This window comes from Odocoileus virginianus, chromosome 18, assembly GCF_023699985.2.
Source record: "Odocoileus virginianus isolate 20LAN1187 ecotype Illinois chromosome 18, Ovbor_1.2, whole genome shotgun sequence".
NCBI lineage: Eukaryota > Metazoa > Chordata > Mammalia > Artiodactyla > Cervidae > Odocoileus > Odocoileus virginianus.
In genome coordinates this window covers 17,021,928-17,041,619 of record NC_069691.1, presented here as the reverse complement: position 1 = coordinate 17,041,619, position 19,692 = coordinate 17,021,928, and the positions used below count along the sequence as shown (strand labels likewise).

The 19,692-nt window shown below is 39.4% G+C and overlaps 1 protein-coding gene across 1 annotated transcript in view; it reads left to right on the top strand.

The window, feature by feature from the left end:
- Positions 1-19,692, top strand: part of PIP5K1B (phosphatidylinositol-4-phosphate 5-kinase type 1 beta) — a 323,645-nt gene that overhangs the window by 38,900 nt on the left and 265,053 nt on the right. The window lies entirely within an intron of this gene.

The following is a 19,692-nucleotide window of genomic DNA, read 5'->3' as shown; positions in this document are numbered from 1 at the left end:
CAGTCTACCCTGAACCATCTTGTCCTGTTCCTTGACCTTCCTCTGCCTGACACCTCTATAGTATTTTGATTTAGTTGTAGCCATAATAAATGTTTAATTTTGAATTTTAAACTTCATATTGTTTCTCATTTGTATCTTCATGTCATCATTTTTAAAGTGGTTGAGACGATTTCATGTGTCTTAATTTACTCTTGTCTGATTTTCCCCATCATTAGTCATCAAATAGGATCTAGTGTTTTTTGAATCTGCTCTTATAGAATACAGTGGATTACGCATCTTCATACAACCTAACCTTTTGCTCCATTTGTCTTCTTGACTTAGATTCTCAGGGTTGACTTATTTTTTTATTGAAGTTTAGTTGAATTACAATGTTCAATTTTTGCTATACAGCAAAGTGATTCAGCCATGTATTTATGTGTATATACATATACATTTTTATATTCTTTTCCATTATGGTTTATCATAGAATATTGAGTATAGTTCCCTGTGTTACACAGTAGGACCTTGTTGTTTATCCATTCTGTGTGTAATATCTTACATCTGCCAACCCCAGACTCCTCCTCCACCCCTCCCAGGCCCCCTCCCTCTTGGCAACCACAAGTCTATATCCACGAGTCTGTTTCTGTTTTGTAGATAGGTTCATTGAAATTCTCAGAATTGGGAGTCTGATTAAGTGGTACTTTGGTAATATCCTTGTTCCATTTTAGATGTTTTTTTTTTATACAAAATAAAGAGAAGAGATCACTTTAGCCCATTACATTCTGTCCTGTACATTTGGCACCCATAGTTAAACATATGAATTTTAGTCTCTTTCTAGGGCTTCCCTCAGTACTGAAATAATTTTGGTGGGAGGAATATTTTGCAACCTGAAATATCTCAGGTTGCAGTGCGTTTCAGCCAGCTCTTACTTGTATTTCTCCTTGGATTCTTCTGCTGTAAAGTCTTACAGTATCAGCATTTTCACATTTTTGTGGCCCATCTTAGGTGCTGCTCTGCTGTGCCTGTGCGTCCTCTAGGCTTTGCCTTCTTTCATATGATGTACACAGCTAACTTCAGGTTCTGAGTCTAAATTAATTACTGCTTAACCCAGGCAACTGGTGTATTGTTCAGATTCCTGCATGCTCTTTACCCACCATAAGTATATCTTGAGTTCCCTATTATGTTTCTGGTTAGCACACTGGACAGGAAACGAGCTAGCTGCTGTACCTGTGACCAGGGTTAGAGTCTCTCTGCTTATCTGAAAAAACAGTTCTTTGACTTGCCAGCTGTGGCCAGAACTCTGCTACCATGTCCTTGGGGGCCACCTCCCCACCCCTTGCCCGAAAAGCTTCCCCAGCCCAACCAGCTCAAGATAAGCAGGACAAAATAGGAAACTGTTTCTATGAGGCCCAGGGCTGCTCTCTACCTGTGTTTATATCAAATGTCTAAATTTTCTCCCTGTAGAAATGAAAGAGGTTGAAACTGTGCTTTTTGTCAGATTTAGATGGCACTTTGCACCTAACAAGGCTTCATGTTTATAAATAGGAAGTACTTAAAGTGAGAGCTACTAAAGAGGCTTTTTGATCTGTTTTTTCTACGTGTTTGGGAGGTGCATAAATGTTAAGTAGTTCTCATACAGTGTGATATGGTGGAATGGAAGTTAAGTGGCAGTTGTATATGACGTTAAGCAACAGTGGAAGACCACATATAAGCCATTGTTTCTCCATCGTCACTTAGGACACCTAGATGGGTAACCTAAGGACAGAGGTGCCTTTCGATGTATTTTCATCTTGAAAGTCTCTGAAGGTAAACTTCTCTGCAGCACAGGAGTAAAAATGTTGAAACCAGGACTCTGGTGCAGTAGCCCCTATGAAGTCACCATTGCTCCTGTAGCAATCGAATTGTTTGCAGGTCATAAAATTATGATATGACTCTTGGCAAATATTTATTTAGTGAGAAGTTAGGTGTGTACAGTCAGACTTGCTCCTTCTTTATGGAGTATTTCCTTCTGAAGTTCATTAGTCCCTGACTGTAGGACACACCATGATCTCATGGGAGTGGCACAGGCCATAAATGTCATAGGATCTGAGTTCAAGCCACAGTTTAGCTAGTTCTCCACTAGTTGGAGGACTTTAGGCACATAAGTCACCTGTGGGGCCAGAGGTGTTCTTCCTATATAATTAAGAAGAGTTGGAGGAAGTATTGGATTGGGTAATTTCTAAGGATCCGTTTAGCTTTAAAATCTCTGATTAGAGTTTCTAAATTCCATTTTACCTCTTTTGATAGTTATTCATTTAACCAGACTTTATAGAAAATTATAAATAAATGAAGTCGTACACATACATGTGTGCATACATAAACACACTCTGTATTTCCATAACACAGACAAAATAATTATTCATGTTTTGGAGTCTTTTTCCTTCATAGATATGTAAGAATGTATTAAAATATAGCATGTGCATGTACTTCAAAATTGAAATCATGCCATATATACATTTTCATAAAACAACTTTTGTTTCATTTAGCATTGTATCATAATTGTTGTCCAATGTTGTCTGAGTAGTGCTTAGAGCTTTTATGCAAAACCAGATTCCCTTGGTCATTTCTGCAGTTTCTGCTGAATTTTCCATATTGGAGGCAACATTATAGACACTCGCCAAGCTAAATACACTTAGCTTGTGAACATCCTGTAAGTATAAACAGCCATTCTCTGCCAATCCAAAGACAAACAGCGTGGAATATCCCAGAGCGCTCTGTGCTTTTTTGCTGCCTACTGCATGAAGTCAGAGTGGGCATAGCCAGGGGTCAGACTGAGGTTGACCGATAACCCCTGAAATACTGCATATGCATGGTGACCCATCAGGGTCTCAGATGACCTCCACAGATAGTTTTAATATGTGTGCACCAGGTGAAATAGGGCTGTTGCTGGGCAAAATGATAAAGGAGGTGAACTTGGTAACCAAGGTTGTCTTTCCTGTGCCCTGCTCCACACCCACATCTCATTCCCGTTGACACCCCCCTCTCCTCCCCCAATTGTCTGTCTCCTCTGTGGGTCTGCTGCATTTTGTTCACGCTGCTGATAAGTTCCTGTCTCATGTTAACTGTAAGTTTACCATGGTAGTTGTTGGGTGTGGGGAGGGGCAGAGTGGATTATAAGAAATAAGAAGCTGTCTCCCTGCTTTCTACATGGATGAGTTTCCAAGTAGGAAGATAATCTTAGCTATGGTTAGAAGAACATGTGAAGATAAACTACTGCTCAACACTTGAAAATCATATTCTGCTATTTTTTGTGTGCTTACATGTAGTATTTCAGCTATATTATACATCATGTAAGTTTTGATGGATTTACCTGAAACTTAAACCCCAGGGAGACTATGTTAGGAGAAACTCCATTTAGTGGGAAGTTTTATTACATCACTAGACAAGCTTTGAGGCCCCTTCTAATTCTGAAATTCTGTGATTTATAGCATTGTTCCTATGAGAGAATGCATTCCAGGTTCCAAACAGCTGAGTCTTGGATCTCAGATCCTTTAAGAGTTGTGGACACTCATACATAAAATCATCTTTAAATATGCAGGTAGGTGTATGTAATTTAGTTTATGTGTAGATAATAGTAGTAGAACTTTTGTTTGAGCCTGTATTGTATGCCAGATACTATAATCAGAGCCTCCATATACGTTCCTTTGTTCTCCACACAGTGGTTCTTGAAGTGGGCCTTACGGTTTCCACTGTACAGATGCAGAAGCTGAGGCCCAGCACAGCCAAGGTGTGACTGACTGTAGACCTGTCCAACTCCAAAGCTTGTGACTTTTCTTCTTTGGTGCCTGATGCCTCCCCACCATCTGCTAGCGGACCTTTCCTTTTTCTGCTCGTCCCCAAGATCCTTCCACAAGAAAGATGAAAGTCAGTTCTTTTCAGTGTATCTATTTTAAAGCACTATTATTCCCTTTGAGAGACCCAAAACATGGATTACCTTAGATGGAGTCGTATACCATGACGGATCTTTGCTGTTGCCTAGTGAGGGTGAATGGCCAGTTGATCTGGTCTTGGGGGCCTGTTGAAAGAGTAGCCTCAGAACATTTTTTTAAAAATACTTGTTTATTTGACTGCACCAAGTCTTAGTTGTGGCATGCAAATCTTTAGTTGCAGCATGTGAACTCTTAGTTGTAGCCTGTGGAATCTAGTACCGTGAGCAGGGATTGAACCCCGGGTCCCTTGCATTGGGAGCACAGAGTCTTAGCCACTGGACCACCAGAAAAGTCTCAGAAATATCTTTTATACAGAGTAACACTATTCAATTATAAAATTCAAATACACACACTAAAATTAGTAGAGAGAATGGAGTAGTCAAAAATGATGGATAGCTGGTCTGTCCCTTTTTAAAAACATATTTATTCAATTACACTGTTAACATACATCTATCTTGAAATGGAAGCCAGGATATTCATTTGTTTGTTCATTCACTTATCAGCCTTAGGACTTTATTGAACTCTCTATGTACCATATTCTATGCTCGACCCTAAGGGACACAAAAGCAAATGAGACATAGTCTCTGCCTTCATGGAGCTTGAAACTTAGTGGATGCAGACCCAGAAACACCTTTTAAAATTGTCTTGATTTTAAATGAGCTCTTATCAGTGTAGGGCATATATATATATATTGTATAGCATGTGTTTGGTAGCAGTATTTCCAATAACATAAAGACTCGGCCTGTGTGTGTCAATTTGCTAAAACTTACACAAAAGATAATGATGCTGAAACTGTTGACTTTGCACATTTGCTTGACCAAAGTGCCAGTTTATTGAAGATGAGCTCTGTTTCATGTTTTACTGCTCTGCATTCTATGATATCCTTCTCGTGACCCAAAAGACACAGGGAGAATGAATGGGAGGGAGTTAGATAGGCTGCCATCTTGGGCTGATACCCTTGGTTTGCTGCTGGGGGTGAGTTGAGGCTCTGGCTTCACAACTCGGTCTCAGTGGAAGGAATCCTATTAGAGTGATGTCTCAGGAGAAGACTGGTGAGGCTCCAAGTTGGGAACTCAGTCAGGGCCTATTTTACGCGGATTAGCACTGAGCATGGTGGTGGCTCCTGGTATCAGACATCCCTTCCTGACCCACATGTGTGTTTAGAAGAGGAGAAGGGTGTAAGGAGATGGGCAGCAGATCAGTAGCCTTTGTTGCTGTAGCTTCTGCAGACTCTTTATGGGCCCACCAAGGATGTAGGGTGTTCAAGGGGGAACCCAGAACCCATAGCGATCTTCATGTCCGAGTTGGGACACAGTGGACTTCTTTTGTGGAAAGTATAAATTTGCCATGAGATCTGCTGCCACAAAGTGGTTTCATGTGTAATGTGCCTGCAACAAGTAGGTTTCATGGGGTACTATCAAAAACCGACTATCTAGTCTCCTACCCTCCCATTAAAATGTGTTCAGCGGAAAGCATCTCCCCTGTTTCTGGATGAAAACATCTCATGACTATTCCAGTTACTCTTACATAATAAAAAGTTTCAGTGTAATGTGCCAAATACTGAAAATGTCTAGTATCATGTCACAGTCAAAGCTCCCAACTTCCAACTTTATTTCTACTTACACCCACTCTCCTACTTTCAGCAAGGGCCTGTTGGAGGGAGAAGGGGCTGGGGTTAGACACGTTCCCCTTGCTTACTCAGTAGCTCTTGCATCTGGTTTTGGGAGAAGAGTGGGCAGGACAGGAAGGGGTGCAGGAAAATTTTGACTAGCAGGCAGCACCACAGGAGATTCTTTACCGTCTGAGCCACCAGGGAAGCCCCCCCACAACTCCGTTTATTTAGTTCAGTTCAGTTAGTCGCTCAGTCATGTCTGACTCTTTACAACCCCATGACTGCAATATGCCATGCTTCTCTGTCCATCACCAACTCTCGGAGCTTGCTTGAACTCATGTCCATTGAGTTGGTGATGCCATTCAGCCATCTCATCCTCTGTCAACCCCTTCTCCTCCTGCCTTCAATCTATCCTAGCATCAAGTTCTTTTCCAATATGTCAGCTCCTTGCATCAGGTAGCTGAAGTATTGGAGCTTCAGTTGGTGTTCACTAAATATTTGTTGAATAAATGAGTGAAGGCACAAATAATCAAGCCAACTAAATCATTTCCCAAAGCTTCTCTTCTTTTGTGTGAACTCTTAACATCCAAGGACTTGGTGGCATGGTATGCACAGTGGAGTTTACGAAGTGCTGATGGCTTTGCTTTCAGTCTGCCTTTCACTGTTGTCCCCTTCACCCCCACTTTTATTCTCTTTTCCAACAGGAACTTTGAGGCAGGCGGGGCTGAGTGGGGCTACCTCCCCATTTTACAGATAGCCACATGAAGGAGGAGGTGTTGCTGCGAGGTCACGGAAGGGGTTACTGGCCAGCATGGCCAGAGATCAGCCCTGCCCACTCTCTCCTGGGCTTGTCCCTGTCGTCACTGCTACGGCCTGGCTCACCACTTCTCAGTCACAGAGGTGTCGGGAGCCCAGCTGCCATTTGGAATGGAAGCACTAGTTCCCCGTGCAGAGTCTACCCTACAGGGTGCAGAGCAAGAGAATCTAGGAGTCAGTGCTGTGAATGGGGCACATCTAAAGATGGGCAGACCCCTGCCCAACCTCAGCCCACACAGTTGGAGCCTCCTGGGCCTGCCTCCCCAGGGAGCAGTAGCGACTGGATTCTGAAGGATGGTGGTGGGCTTCAACTAGGCTTGGTGATCGCCTTAGCTTTCATCCTTCCCCTGGTGCTCAATAGACACCCTGACCCGGGCCACAGTCTGAGAGCTTTACGTTCTTCCTTTGATAAGTTTTCCGTCGCACAGGGCCCCTGGGGCAATCCAGACTCCCTGAGGCAACAACCTTGAGGTGCTCACTGCAGGAGGAGGAAGGCTTATCTCCTACAAGCACGTTCTTCTGGTCTGTCCTAGCTGGTTATTATCACATCAGAACTGCAGCTCTTGACATTTGCTGCTTAATTACTGTCTGTTGACTGAACAGTAATAGACCACCGTTTCTTTGGTTAGTTATTACTGCCATGTTGTGTTTTTTTAAAGCACACACTGCATCATGGCAGTATTTTACTTGATGCTGTCTTTTTTATGAGTATCATTATGTACACTAACAATAATGCCTTGCATGTGAAAGATGCTTCCGAGTTAGAGCATTTTCACTTTATTATCTCATTTGTCTTTTTTTTTATAGGAAAATCCAAGTAGGCAACTTATTTTAGGAGAGTGGGAGGTAAAGTTTTTATTCTAGGTATTACTTTACTATGAATTTTGGCATAATTATTTTTACATTAGTAGTAAAAAAAAAAAAGTGAATTAAAAAATTTTATGACCTCTAGTTCTGGAAGACTTCTTATCAAGGTCTAAAAGGTAGAGTAGTAGAAGACAGCTTCTGTCCAGGGTCATAAAAAAAATAGATCATAGTTTTTTTGGCTAGGAATTGAACCAGAATATGATTTAACGCTATATCATAAAGAAGTGAGTTGTCTACTCCAGAGTTTGCTTAGCATAGAGGTCTCTGATTATTCTTTGTTCATACTGAAGTGAAATTCACGTAACAGAAAATTAACCATATTAAAGTGAAAAACAGAGGCAACCACTCTATTTAATTGTAAAACATTTTCATCACTTTACAATAAAACCTCATATCACTCCCCATTCTCCACTCCCTATACCCTAGACAACCAGTAATCTGCTTTCTCTTTCTATGAATTTAACTATTCTGGATGTTTTCTTACATGGAATCACACAGTATGTGTCTTTTTGTGTCTGGCTTCTTTCACTTAGCCTGTATTTAAGCTTCATCCATGTTGTAGCATATATACGTGCTTCATTCCTTTTAAAGGCTATATACCCAGTATTTTTAATATGAAAAAATTTCTGGGGTTACAAAAACTATAGCATCCACCCACATGTAGACCCACCATATCGTTCCCTCCATTGGCAATAACTTCCTCTCACCAGAAGCTTGGCATTTTAGTCCATAATTCCAAATCCTGAAGGAACATGTGCAGTTAAAACTTTAATCATTGCTTGTTACTTAAGATTTTGGGGGAAAGACTGTAGGCTGTTCTATGAAAGGATTATGGGTAGTTCTTTGTACAATTAGATACCTCCAAAGGGGATAAGAAATGATCATTAAATAATGTAAAGAAAAAAATAAATAATGTAAAGAAAATAATGAGTTAATGCAAATACTTTTGAGACCCTCACATCATGGAAGTTTGTGCTTTCATGATTTTCACTGGTTGTGCCTGGAGCATATGTGGAATTTTAGTCTTTTTTGCATTATTTGCTACTTGGAGCTTGAGACTTGCTAGTTTAAAATCTTTTCTTCAGCTTTCCTAAGTGACATAAAGATAAGAAATTGAGTTCCAGAGATGAACAGAGCTGGGTTCAAATCCCACCTCGACTCTTTGATAGCCTTTTGTCCTTGGGCACATGATTTAAAAGTCCATCATGGATAAAATGTGAGTATAGTATCTACTTGTGGTAAGCTGGAAAATGGCCCTCCAAAGTTGCTCATGCACTCATCCCTACAGCCTATAAATGCTACTCTATTCGAAAGAGAAGAGTCTTTGCAGATGTGACTCAGGATCTGGTTTGTTTTTTTTTTTGGCTGCACTGGGTCTTTCTCTGGACTGTCTGTGGCGCAGAGGCTTAGTTGCCCTGTGGCATGTGGGATCTTAGTTCCCCGAACAGGGATCAACCCTGTGTCCCCTGCATTGCAAGGTGGATTCTTAACCACTGGACCACCAGGGAAATCCTTAAAGATCTTCAGATGAGGATTTTCATCATCTGGGTTATGCTGGATTTTCTAGGCCCTGAATGTCATCACAATGGCCTAATTAAGAAGAGAGAGAGGCAGGGGAGACTACACATAGAGAAACAGAAGACTATAATGTGAGGATGGAGGCAGAGACTGAAATGATGTGGCCACCAGCCAGGGAGTGCCAGTGCTGGCTGCAACCAGAAGCTGGGAGCAGCAAAGAATGAATTTTCCCTGAGCGCCTCCTCTGGGAGTCTGGCCCTGCCAACACCTTGATTTCAGCACAGGTATACTAGTTATGGACTTGGATTTTCAGAATTGTGAAGCAATAAATTTCTATAATTTTAAGCCAGCAAGTTTGTGGTCATCTGTTACAACCTTCTAAGCAAACAAATATACTTCTTTTATGTGGTAACTTATACCTGCCTATTACTGGCATGTTCTGCATAATTGTCCTCCTTTAGTCCTTGTGTCAGTGGTGGTGTTTCTAAAACTTTGAGAACAGTGGCTAAGAGTTGGAGCTGCAAGGTTTCTCAGCCTTGTCACTGTTGACATTTTGGGCCAGATAATTCTCTGTTGTGGGGCTGTCCTCTGCATTATAGGAGGTTTTGTAGCATTTCTACCCACTAGATGCCATCAGCACCTTCCCTCCAGTTGTGACAATAAAAAACATCTCCAGACATTGACAAATAGTACCTGGGAAACAGAACCACTCCCGGTTGGGAACCAGTCACCTGGAGTATGACTCCTGGGTTTGATCCCAGCTCCATCACTATGTAACTTTGTAGTCCCAAGCAGGTCAGGCAACCCCACTGAGCCTCAGTTTCATTATCTATAAAATATTGGGTTGGCCAAAATATTCGTTTGTGTTTTTCTGGAAGATGTTATGAAATACTCAAATGAACTTTTTGGCCAACCAAATAGTAATAGTACCTACATCACAGGATGGTTATGAGGTTACTCAACTGATGTGACATATGCAAAGGCCTCAAAACTGTGCCTGCTACCTAGTAGGTAGGTAGGTGGTTGTGCTCAGTCAGGTCTGGCCCTTTGCAACCCCATGACCATAGCCCACCAGGCTCCTCTGTCCATGGAGTTTTCCAGGCAAGAATACTGAAGTGGGTTGCCAGTTCCTTCTCTAGGGGATCTTCCTGACCCAGGGATCAAGCCCGTGTCTCTTATGTCTCCTGCATTGGCAGGTACATTCTTTACCCTCTGAGCCATTGATACCTAGTAAAATGTTTAATAATTAAAACATCTATTAACCCATGCTGTGCAATACTGGTTTATTATACAGTTTTCTCTAGTTCCCTTTGCATAAATAATGAGCATTTTGAAACATTTCCAAACATGTAGTAACTTCTGTTATAAAGATCAGTGTTTGAAATTAAACATCCATCTTTCATTGCTCCCGCCTCCCATTGCACTGCTTCTCAACCTTGTTCCTAAGTGTTGAGGAATCAAGGCTTGATTTGCATGCTCTGATCATCTGTCAGTCATACTAACTCACAGAACTCTTCATATAATTCTGTGGATAAGCTGTAGCAACAGGAAAAAAACCCCTTCCATCTGTCAGTGATATTTCTATTATTCCATAATTACAGCTTTCTTCTCAGTGACGTAGCTGTGTAATTCACAGCTACGGATGTGTCAGTGTCTCCATGCAAACGTATGAAATATTTAGCAGCATTTAGCGGGTTTAGGTGAAATGTTAGAAAGTGTTTTGAATAAATACCATCATCTACTTTTGTAAGGAATAGGAATGAATGCATTACAACTGTGGTTTAGGCCATTGTGTTTCTTAGCACTGGGACACAGCAGTAAACAAAGATTTACTTTGTTTTACAAATAAAACAGAGATTCCCCCATTCTCAGTGAGCGTGCATTCTAGCGCAGAAGAAAAATAATATGCACAGTCCATAAGTCAACTGTGTAGTGTATTAGATGGTGATGAGAACTGTGGGAAAACAGTCTAGGGTGAGGGGGTTGGGAGTGCTGGAGATGGCCCCCAGGGAAAAGATGCGATCTTGTGTAGGGCAGAAATATTTCTGAATATTTTCACAGGGATAAATGAAAATGTCTTTGACGTGGATTGAAATCACTGTTGGCTAATGTATTTCTGCTGATAATGAGCAGTTGGAATATCCGAGGAGCTGAGCCTCTGCTCCTTCTCCACAGCACTGCTTGGGAGTGTCTTTCAGAGTTAAGCCATGTGGCTTTTGGTTTATCCCAATTGCCGTGGGAATTTTTGATAGAAATGGTTCAGGGATAATTATTGGCGGTACAGCCTCAGGGAAGGACTGTGCCTAGCCAATCAGAGCACTTCTTTTTTTCCTTCTCTTACGTCCATCCCTTACATCTTTTAAATTCTAGCCCTTCACATCTAAAGTGGATGGTTTGGGGGCAAGTCGCTTAATCAAGGCAGGGACTAAATGAAATAACATACTGAAAGTACATAGACCTGTATCAGGAGCATGAGAAACTCTCAGAAGATGTTGGCACAGGCATACCTCATTTCATTGCACTTCACTTGATTGTAATTTGAAGATACTGCATTTTTTTTTAAATGAACTGAAAGTTGGTGGCAGTCCTGCATCAAACAAATCTAGAGGTCATTTTTTCAGTGGCATTTGCTCATTTTATGTCTTGTGTCACATTTTGGTAATTCTTGCAATATTTCAGACCTCTAGCAAAAAGATTGTAACTGACCGGAGGCTTAGGTGATGGTTAGCATTTTTTAGCAATAAAATATTTGAAAATTAAGGTATGTACATTGTATTTTTTTTTTTTTACACATAATGCTACTGCACACTTAATGGACTACAGTATAATGTAAATGTAACTCTTATATGCACTGGGAAGCCAAAAAATTCATGTGGCTTTATTGCAGTATTCATTTTGTTGTGGTATCCTGGGACCGAACCTGTACTATCTCTGAGGTTTGCCTATAGCTGTAATTTTACAGCTAGTACAATAAATATTTCTAAGGTAATGTGTAAATATAGTCACAGAAACTGTAGTGTGTACCTGCATTCAAACATTTCTCTCAAACTCTGTCTGCAAAGTGGGGGTCCTACCTAAAGTGCCTGTGAACTGGCCTCTTGTGAACCTAGGCCCCAAATACACTGCAGGAGCTCTGCAGACTCTCCCAAAGGGAGACTGAAATGAGAGCACAGACGCAGTGAATGATTCAGATGATAAACATCCAGCTGTTGAAAAGATAATTAGTTCTGAAGGATGGTTCTATTGATTGGCTTTTCTAAGTAATTGTATGGCTTGACACTACTGATAGAGACTTAGATGGGCATTGGTTAAATGATTCTGGAGTTGAGTAAGTTGTCCACTTTTGCTGAATGATGTCAGAAGTCCCTCCAGAAATCAAAGGGTTCACCGGGGAAAGGTCGGGGGCAGGAATGGGGTGTATCTAGGATGTGTTGCCGCACTGCAGAAGTTTTGGAACTGGTAGAAGTGGTAGCTACACAACATTGTGACTGTCCTAAGTGCACTGAGTTGTTCACTTGAAAATGGTTACTTTTATGTTATCTGAATTTCACCTCAGTAAGTTTTTTAAAAACAAAGCTCACTGCCAAATTCCCCATCTCCTTGTCTAGTCTTCAAAAGTTATTAAAGAATATGATAGCCTGACATATATATATAAATATTTTTGTATATAATATGGGCTTCCCTGGTACTTCAGATGGTGAAGAATCCGCCTGCAATGCAGGAGACCTCAGTTCAATCCCTGGGTTGGGAAGATCCCCTGGAGAAGGGAAGGGCTACCCGCTCCAGTATTCTTGCCTGGAGAATTCCATGGACAGAGGAGCCTGGCAGGTTACAGTTCATGGGGTCACAAAGAGTTAGACACGACTGAGCTACTTTCACATATATATATATTTATATTTTATGTATATATATAAACATATATATATATAATGAAATATTGTGCCTGTTTGCTAATTTATAAAATTCAGTTATTTCTAACTGTAAAATTTTATGGTGCTATATTGCTTATTTAGAGGCCAAACCATATCCCCACAGTATCTGTCATGGTATTTAATATCTTGCCCATAGTAGGTGCCCAGTATCTATTCATTGAATTGAATATATGTTGTTTTCTGTGTTGCTCATAGCTTGTTAATGTCACCGTTTAAAGTTACTGGAGTTAAACTGTTACAGTATTAGAGATCTTCAGTTTGCTGTAAGATGTGTAACCTAGGCCCAGAGAGGCTAGAGCCTCCTGGAGCTAGGGGGCGGCCAGGAAGATTCCTGCTGCCACTTTTGTAAGATCTGACTGACACACAGCAGTGTATAAATTGAAGATGAACGGCATAATGTTTTGACGTACTTGTATTGTGAAACGCTTACCGTGGTAAGTTTAGGTCCATTATCCCATACAGATAGAAAAAGAAAAATTTTTTCCTTGTGACTAGAGCTCTTAAGATCTACTCTTAACAGTTTTCACATATAACACATTTGAAACACATTTCAAATATAATACATAGCGGTGTTAGCTATAATCATTATGCTGTACGTTATATCCAGTACTTATTTATCTTATAACTGGATGTGTGTACCTTTTGACCACCTTCACCCAATTCCTCCTTCTCCTGTCCCCTACCTCTGGTAAACACAAATATAATTTTTTTCCTTTGTTTTTTCCTTTTAGATTCCACATATATGTAAGATCTATCGTACTTATCTGTCTCTGTCTTACTTCTCCCTTGGCATAAATCCTTCAAAGCTCATTCATGCTGACACAAATGGCATGATTGCTTCCATTTTTATGGTTGAATAATACTCCATTGTATGTATGTGTGATGTGTATCACAAGTTCTTTATCCATTTGTCCATCTGTTGACTCAGGTTGTTTTCATGTTTTGGCTACTGTGAATAATGCTGCCATGAATACAGGGGTGCAGATATATCCTCAACATTGTGGTTAAATTTTTAAAATTTAACTTTTTATTTATTTATTTATTTTTCCTTTATTTTTATTAGTTGGAGGCTAATTACTTTACATCATTGCAGTGGTTTTTGTCATACATTGAAATGAATTAGCCATGGATTTACATGTATTCCCCATCCCGGTCCCCCCTCCCACCTCCCTCTCCAACTGATCCCTCTGGGTCTTCCCCGTCCACCAGGCCCGAGTACTTGTCTCATGCACCCAACCTGGGCTGGTGATCTGTTTCACCCTAGATAATATACATGTTTCGATGTTGTTCTCTTGAAACATCCCACCCTCGCCTTCTCCCAGAGTCCACAAGTCTGTTCTATACATCTGAGTCTCTTTTTCTGTTTTGCATATAGGGTTATCGTTACCATCTTTCTAAATTCCATATATATGTGTTAGTATACTGTAATGGTCTTTATCTTTCTGGCTTACTTCGCTCTGTATAATGGGCTCCAGTTTCATCCATCTCATTAGAACTGATTCAAATGAATTCTTTTTAATGGCTGAGTAATATTCCATGGTGTATATGTACCACAGCTTCCTCATCCATTCGTCTGCTGATGGGCATCTAGGTTGCTTCCATGTCCTGGCTATTATAAACAGTGCTGCGATGAACATTGGGGTGCACGTGTCTCTTTCAGATCTGGTTTCCTTGGTGTGTATGCCCAGAAGTGGGATTGCTGGGTCATATTTATTTATTTTATATTGAAGTATTGTTGATTTACAATATTGTGTTAGTTTCAAGTGCACGGCAAAGTGACTTAGCTCTATATATGTACATATATCCATTCTTTCTCAGATTCTTTTCCCATATATGTTATTAGAGAATATTGAGTAGAGTTCTCTGTTCTATACAGTAGGTTCTTCTTGGTTGTCTGCTTTCTATATACTAGTATGTATATACTACTATGTAGCTCCAAACTTCTAATTTATCCCTCTCCTCTACCTTTGCCCTTTGATAACTATAAGTTTGTTTTCAAAGTCTGTAGGTCTGTTTCTGATTTGTAAATAAGTTCATTTGTATCATTCTTTTAGAGTCCACATGTAAATGATATCATATGGTATTTGCTTTTCTCTGTCTGACTGATTTAATTTAGTATGATCATCTCTAGGTCCATCCATGTTGCTGCAAATGGTGCTATTTCATTCTTTTTTTTTTTTTATTTCATTCTTTTTTATACCACATCTTCTCTGTCCATTCCTCTGTTGATGGACATTTGGGTTGCTTCCACGTCTTGACTATTATGAATAGTGCTGCAGTAAATATTGGGGTGCGTGCATCTTTTTGAATTATGTTTTTTTTGCATATATATGCTCAGGGCTTGCTGGTGAACACAGTGTTTTCACTTCCTTCAGTTATATTCTCAGAAGTGGAATTGCTGGATCATGTGGTAACTGTTTTTAATTTTTTGAGGAACCTCCATACTGTTTTCCATAATGGTTGCAACAATTGACAATCCCATCAACAGTGCATGAGGACTCTCTTTTTCTCCCAGGATGTTGTATTTTAACTTGACACTTATAAAAATCATATGTAGGTTCATTCAGCCATAAACATTGGAATATGGTTTGGTTTCCTTTTTTTTCCCCTTTTCTCTTCCCTCTTTCCCTCCTTCCTTCCCCTCTTCCTCCCCCCTTTTGTAAAAGATTCATGTGACCTGATACTGTAGAAGAATTGTTTCCATGAACATAACTCCTAGCTTTCTTTCCTTTTGCTACCAGTCACCAGTGTGTGTTTTCACCAGTTTGTCTTCCCTGGGTTTCTCTTACCTCACCTATCCAATGGGGAGAATTGTGCTTTTCCTGCTTTAAGGGTCAGGGACCAGACTCGGTGTGCTTTTGAGGCTTCGTTTGATTTCACATCCAAATTCTGTGATTAGTTGGGTTTGCTTTGAGCTGATTCAAAAGATGAGGGACTGTTGCAGGTTCTGTTTATAACTAGTCTTCATACTATCCTTAACCATTTTTCATACCGTTTTCATGATAGTACTTGAGAAAGAATATAGGAGGAATGGATTTTGCTGTGGGAAGGGCAGAAAAGGGTCGTATCTGAGTGCAGACAAAGATTCTATTGTATGTTAATTTGAGTGTGATGAAGTGTGGTTGGCTGAGATTAGAAAGTTGGAAAGGGGTGTTTGTAAGAAGCAGGATCATAGGTCCGTGGGACTTACAAATGAGGCTGGCAAACTGTGTCCAAAACAAACAAGGTAGTTTTTTTTGTTTGGTTTGATTTTGACTTTTAGTGAAAATAAAGGAGGAAACAGACTTTTTTTTAAAGTGAAATAGCCCTGGGAGAGCAGGCAGGAGGAGACTGTGGAAAAGCAAATGGGCAGTAAAAGAAGATAAAACCTCTAGTAACCTCACAATTTAGAATAACCAATTTTAATAATTTTGGTATGTAACCTTCAGTCTTTTCTGCTTCCAATCACTGCAGATGTTAAAAACATAATCATAGCAGGTATTCTGCTTTAGAATATCCTTTTTAAAAAGTTAGGATGAAGGCAGAAAAAAAGAACCAAACAACAACAAAAGTTAAGCTAACTTGAAATATATTTTCTTTCTCTAAATAGTCTCTAATAATATTATTAATCATTGCAACTTCTAATGAATATAGCATAATGTATACAAATTACTAGTGTCAGAAATGTATTTTAGTCATTATATAAGTGTGCTTTAAACATCCACAGTCATTTCCATGGGATAAATTCCTGGAAATGAAATTACTGGATCAGTGAGTGTTGCAGAATGTTAGGATTTTTAAATATGCGTTGCCAAATTCCTCTCTTGGAAGATGATAGAGAGGTGTGAATCTATAGTGGGAGTGGCCAACACCCTCCTTCCTTGAAAACATTGGAGGTAATCACTTTTTTAAAGTCTTTGATACGTTAATGTTGAAAACGTGGTATTGTGTTTTAATTTGCACATATTTGCTTTTGTATATGTTGGAATTTTTTGTAAATTGTTTTATGTCTCTTGCCTATTTTTAAAAGCAAAATTTTTAATCAGTTCTCAAGAACGCTCTTGGTTAAGGTTATTAACTCCCTTTGTGCTATTTTGTTGTTGTTGTTAAGTCTTTAAGTCATGTCTGACTCTCTGATTCCATGGACTACAGCACACCAGGCTCCTCTGTCCTTCACTGTCTCCCAGAGTTTGCTCAAGTTCATGTCCATTGAGTCGGTGATGCTGTCTAACCATCTCATCCTCTGCTGCCCACTTCTTTTGCCTTCAGTCTTTCCCAGCATCAGGGTCATTTCCAATGAGTTTCTATGCATCAGGGGGCTGAAGTATTGGAGCTTCAGCTTCAATTGACTGGTTTGATCTCCTTATAGTCCAAGGGACTCTTAAGAGCCTTCTCAGTCCCACAATTTGTAAGCATCAATTCCTCGATGCTCAAACTTCTTTGTGGTCCAACTTTCTGCCACATTCTGCAAATATTTTAATTCACCTTCCTTTCAGTTTTCTGTTTGGTGGTTTTATTTTTCTCAAAGATTAACATTTTTATGCTATCAAATCTAATATTTTTCTGTGATTTTGGTCTAGGTATTAGGCTTAGACAGTTCTTTCCCACCCATTATTATAAAAATATTACCTTAATTTTCTTTTGTGATTTCCTCTTTCACATTTAAATTTTATTGCATCCAAAATTTATTTTTGTGTATGGTAAGAAATGGGGATTCAGCTTAATTTTTTCCAAAAGTGAATAACTGGTTGATGAATCTGATTTAATAATCCATCCTTTTTGCATTAATTTGAAATGTCTTTTATTGTCTGATGAATTTTAGACTATATTTGGACATTCTTATAAGATCAAAACAGGTTTCAATTCCTATAGCTTACAACACATTTTGATAATATTTGATATCTGATAATGCAAGCTCCATCTAGTTCAGTTCAGTCGCTCAGTCGTGTCTTTGTGACTCTTTGCGACCATCTAGTTACTCATCCCTATTTCTCCAATTTCCCTGAATATTCTTGACTATTCTTCTAAATGAACTCTAGATTATTTTTGTCAAGTTTTAAAGACCATTTCTAATGAAGTATTAATTGTAACTGTATTACATTTCTAAATTTATTTGGAGGGAAATTCTAATCTTTACAATTAAGCTTTCACATTCAGCAGGATAATACCTCATTTCATTAATTCAGATCTTCTTTTGTGCCCCACAGAAAAGTTATGTGGCTTTCTTTATATTGGCTCTGTACACCTCCCTTTAAATATATTACTATTTGTTTACTATCTTTTTCTTCCTTTATGAATTGACTTTTACCCTGTTTTATTTTCCTGCTGGTTATTTCTGGAAATTAGGGAAGCTGTGGATTTTGTATATTGACTCTTGAATTATTTTCAAGCATTTCTACTGGGTTATATCAGTGAACTACCATTTCATTTCCAAATAATGTTAGTTACATTTTTCAGTTTCCATTATCTATTATTTTTCACCACTTTGGTGGTAAAATAGATGATTTGTTTTGGTAAAAGAAATATTAAAATGACAGAGCTAATAGGAGGCCTCCTTGTCTGGCTTCTGACTTTAATAAGGAGAGTCACTAGCCTTTCACCATCATGCGTGCTCTGTGGATCTGTTCCCAGAGTACTTTGGCAGTGCCAGTCTTCCTCTCCAATTAAGAGAATTTTAATAATTTATTATTTGTGTATGATCTTCTTGATGTATAGATGTTAAACTCTATGAAAATGGTACCTATATTTGCCTGGAGCCTAGTGGTAAAGAGCCTGCCTGCCAGAGCAGGTGATGTAAGAAATATGGGTTTGATCCCTAGGTTGGGAAGATCTCCTGGAAGACGGCATGGCAACCCACTGCAGTATTCTTGCCTGGAGAATCCCATGGACAGAGGAGCCTGGTGGGCTACAGTCCGTAGGACTGCAAAGACACAACTGAAGCCACTTAGCACGCACACACTATGACTAAAAGGTGACATATCAATCAGATAAGTACTTTTTGTATTAGCTTAATTTATTAATACAGTAAATACCTCTCTGCCCTGCTGAGATTTTAAAAAGCTACAAGAAATAATTTGAAATATATCATATTCAAGTTAGAAAAGTGGGTCAAAAGCTCATGTAATGTAGTGTCCTAATTTTTCTTGCCGTATTATCATTACACTGTAAATGAATGATTGAAGTGTACATTCATACTTCAGAGAAGAAATGTTTTAGTCCTATTATGTCTTACTTTGGAGAGTACTTTCCTAAAGGAATACTTTTTAGTACTGATCCTGTTTTTTGGATTAGAGTGGCACACGGAAAGCACACTTATAAGTACTTTTGTTGTTTAGTCATTAAGTCGTGTCTGACTCTTGCAACCCTATGGACTGTAGCCCGCCAGGCTCCTCCTTCCATGGGATTTTGCAGACAGGAATACTGGAGTGGGTTGCCATTTCCTTCTCCAGGGGATCTTTCTGACACAGGAATCAAACTTGCATCTTCTGCATTGGCAGGCCAGTTCTTTACCGCTGAGCCACCCAACTATACCTGTGCTTAATGATGTTACAAGCAGTTTGCAAAATGTATTAGGTGCTAATGTCAAAGGAGCATACTAACTCAAAATATATTCAAGTACCTTAAGAATATGAGTGTTATTTTGTTAACACTCCCCTGTACCAAAAAAAAAAAAAAAAACCAAGGAAAATCAGCCTGTATGAGTAATACAGGTCCCCCACCCTGCCCCAAAATATAGAAAATATTGAAAACTATAAAGAATATTATCCTTCCAGTAGAGATACTACTGTTGGTATTTGCATTTCTTTTGTTTGTGTAATTGCTATCACACTGCATATATAGATTTGTATACTGTCCTTTTATCTGAATATTATAATCACGTGTGTTTTGCTTAGAGGTAGCTCTTTTAAATAGGAAAGCTGGACTGTTGGGTAATGGAAATGGAGAATGAGGTGATCTGTGCAGCCTTACAGGCCAGAGTCCTGGGGATGAATCCCAGGAGGAGCTCAGCAAAGTCCACCAG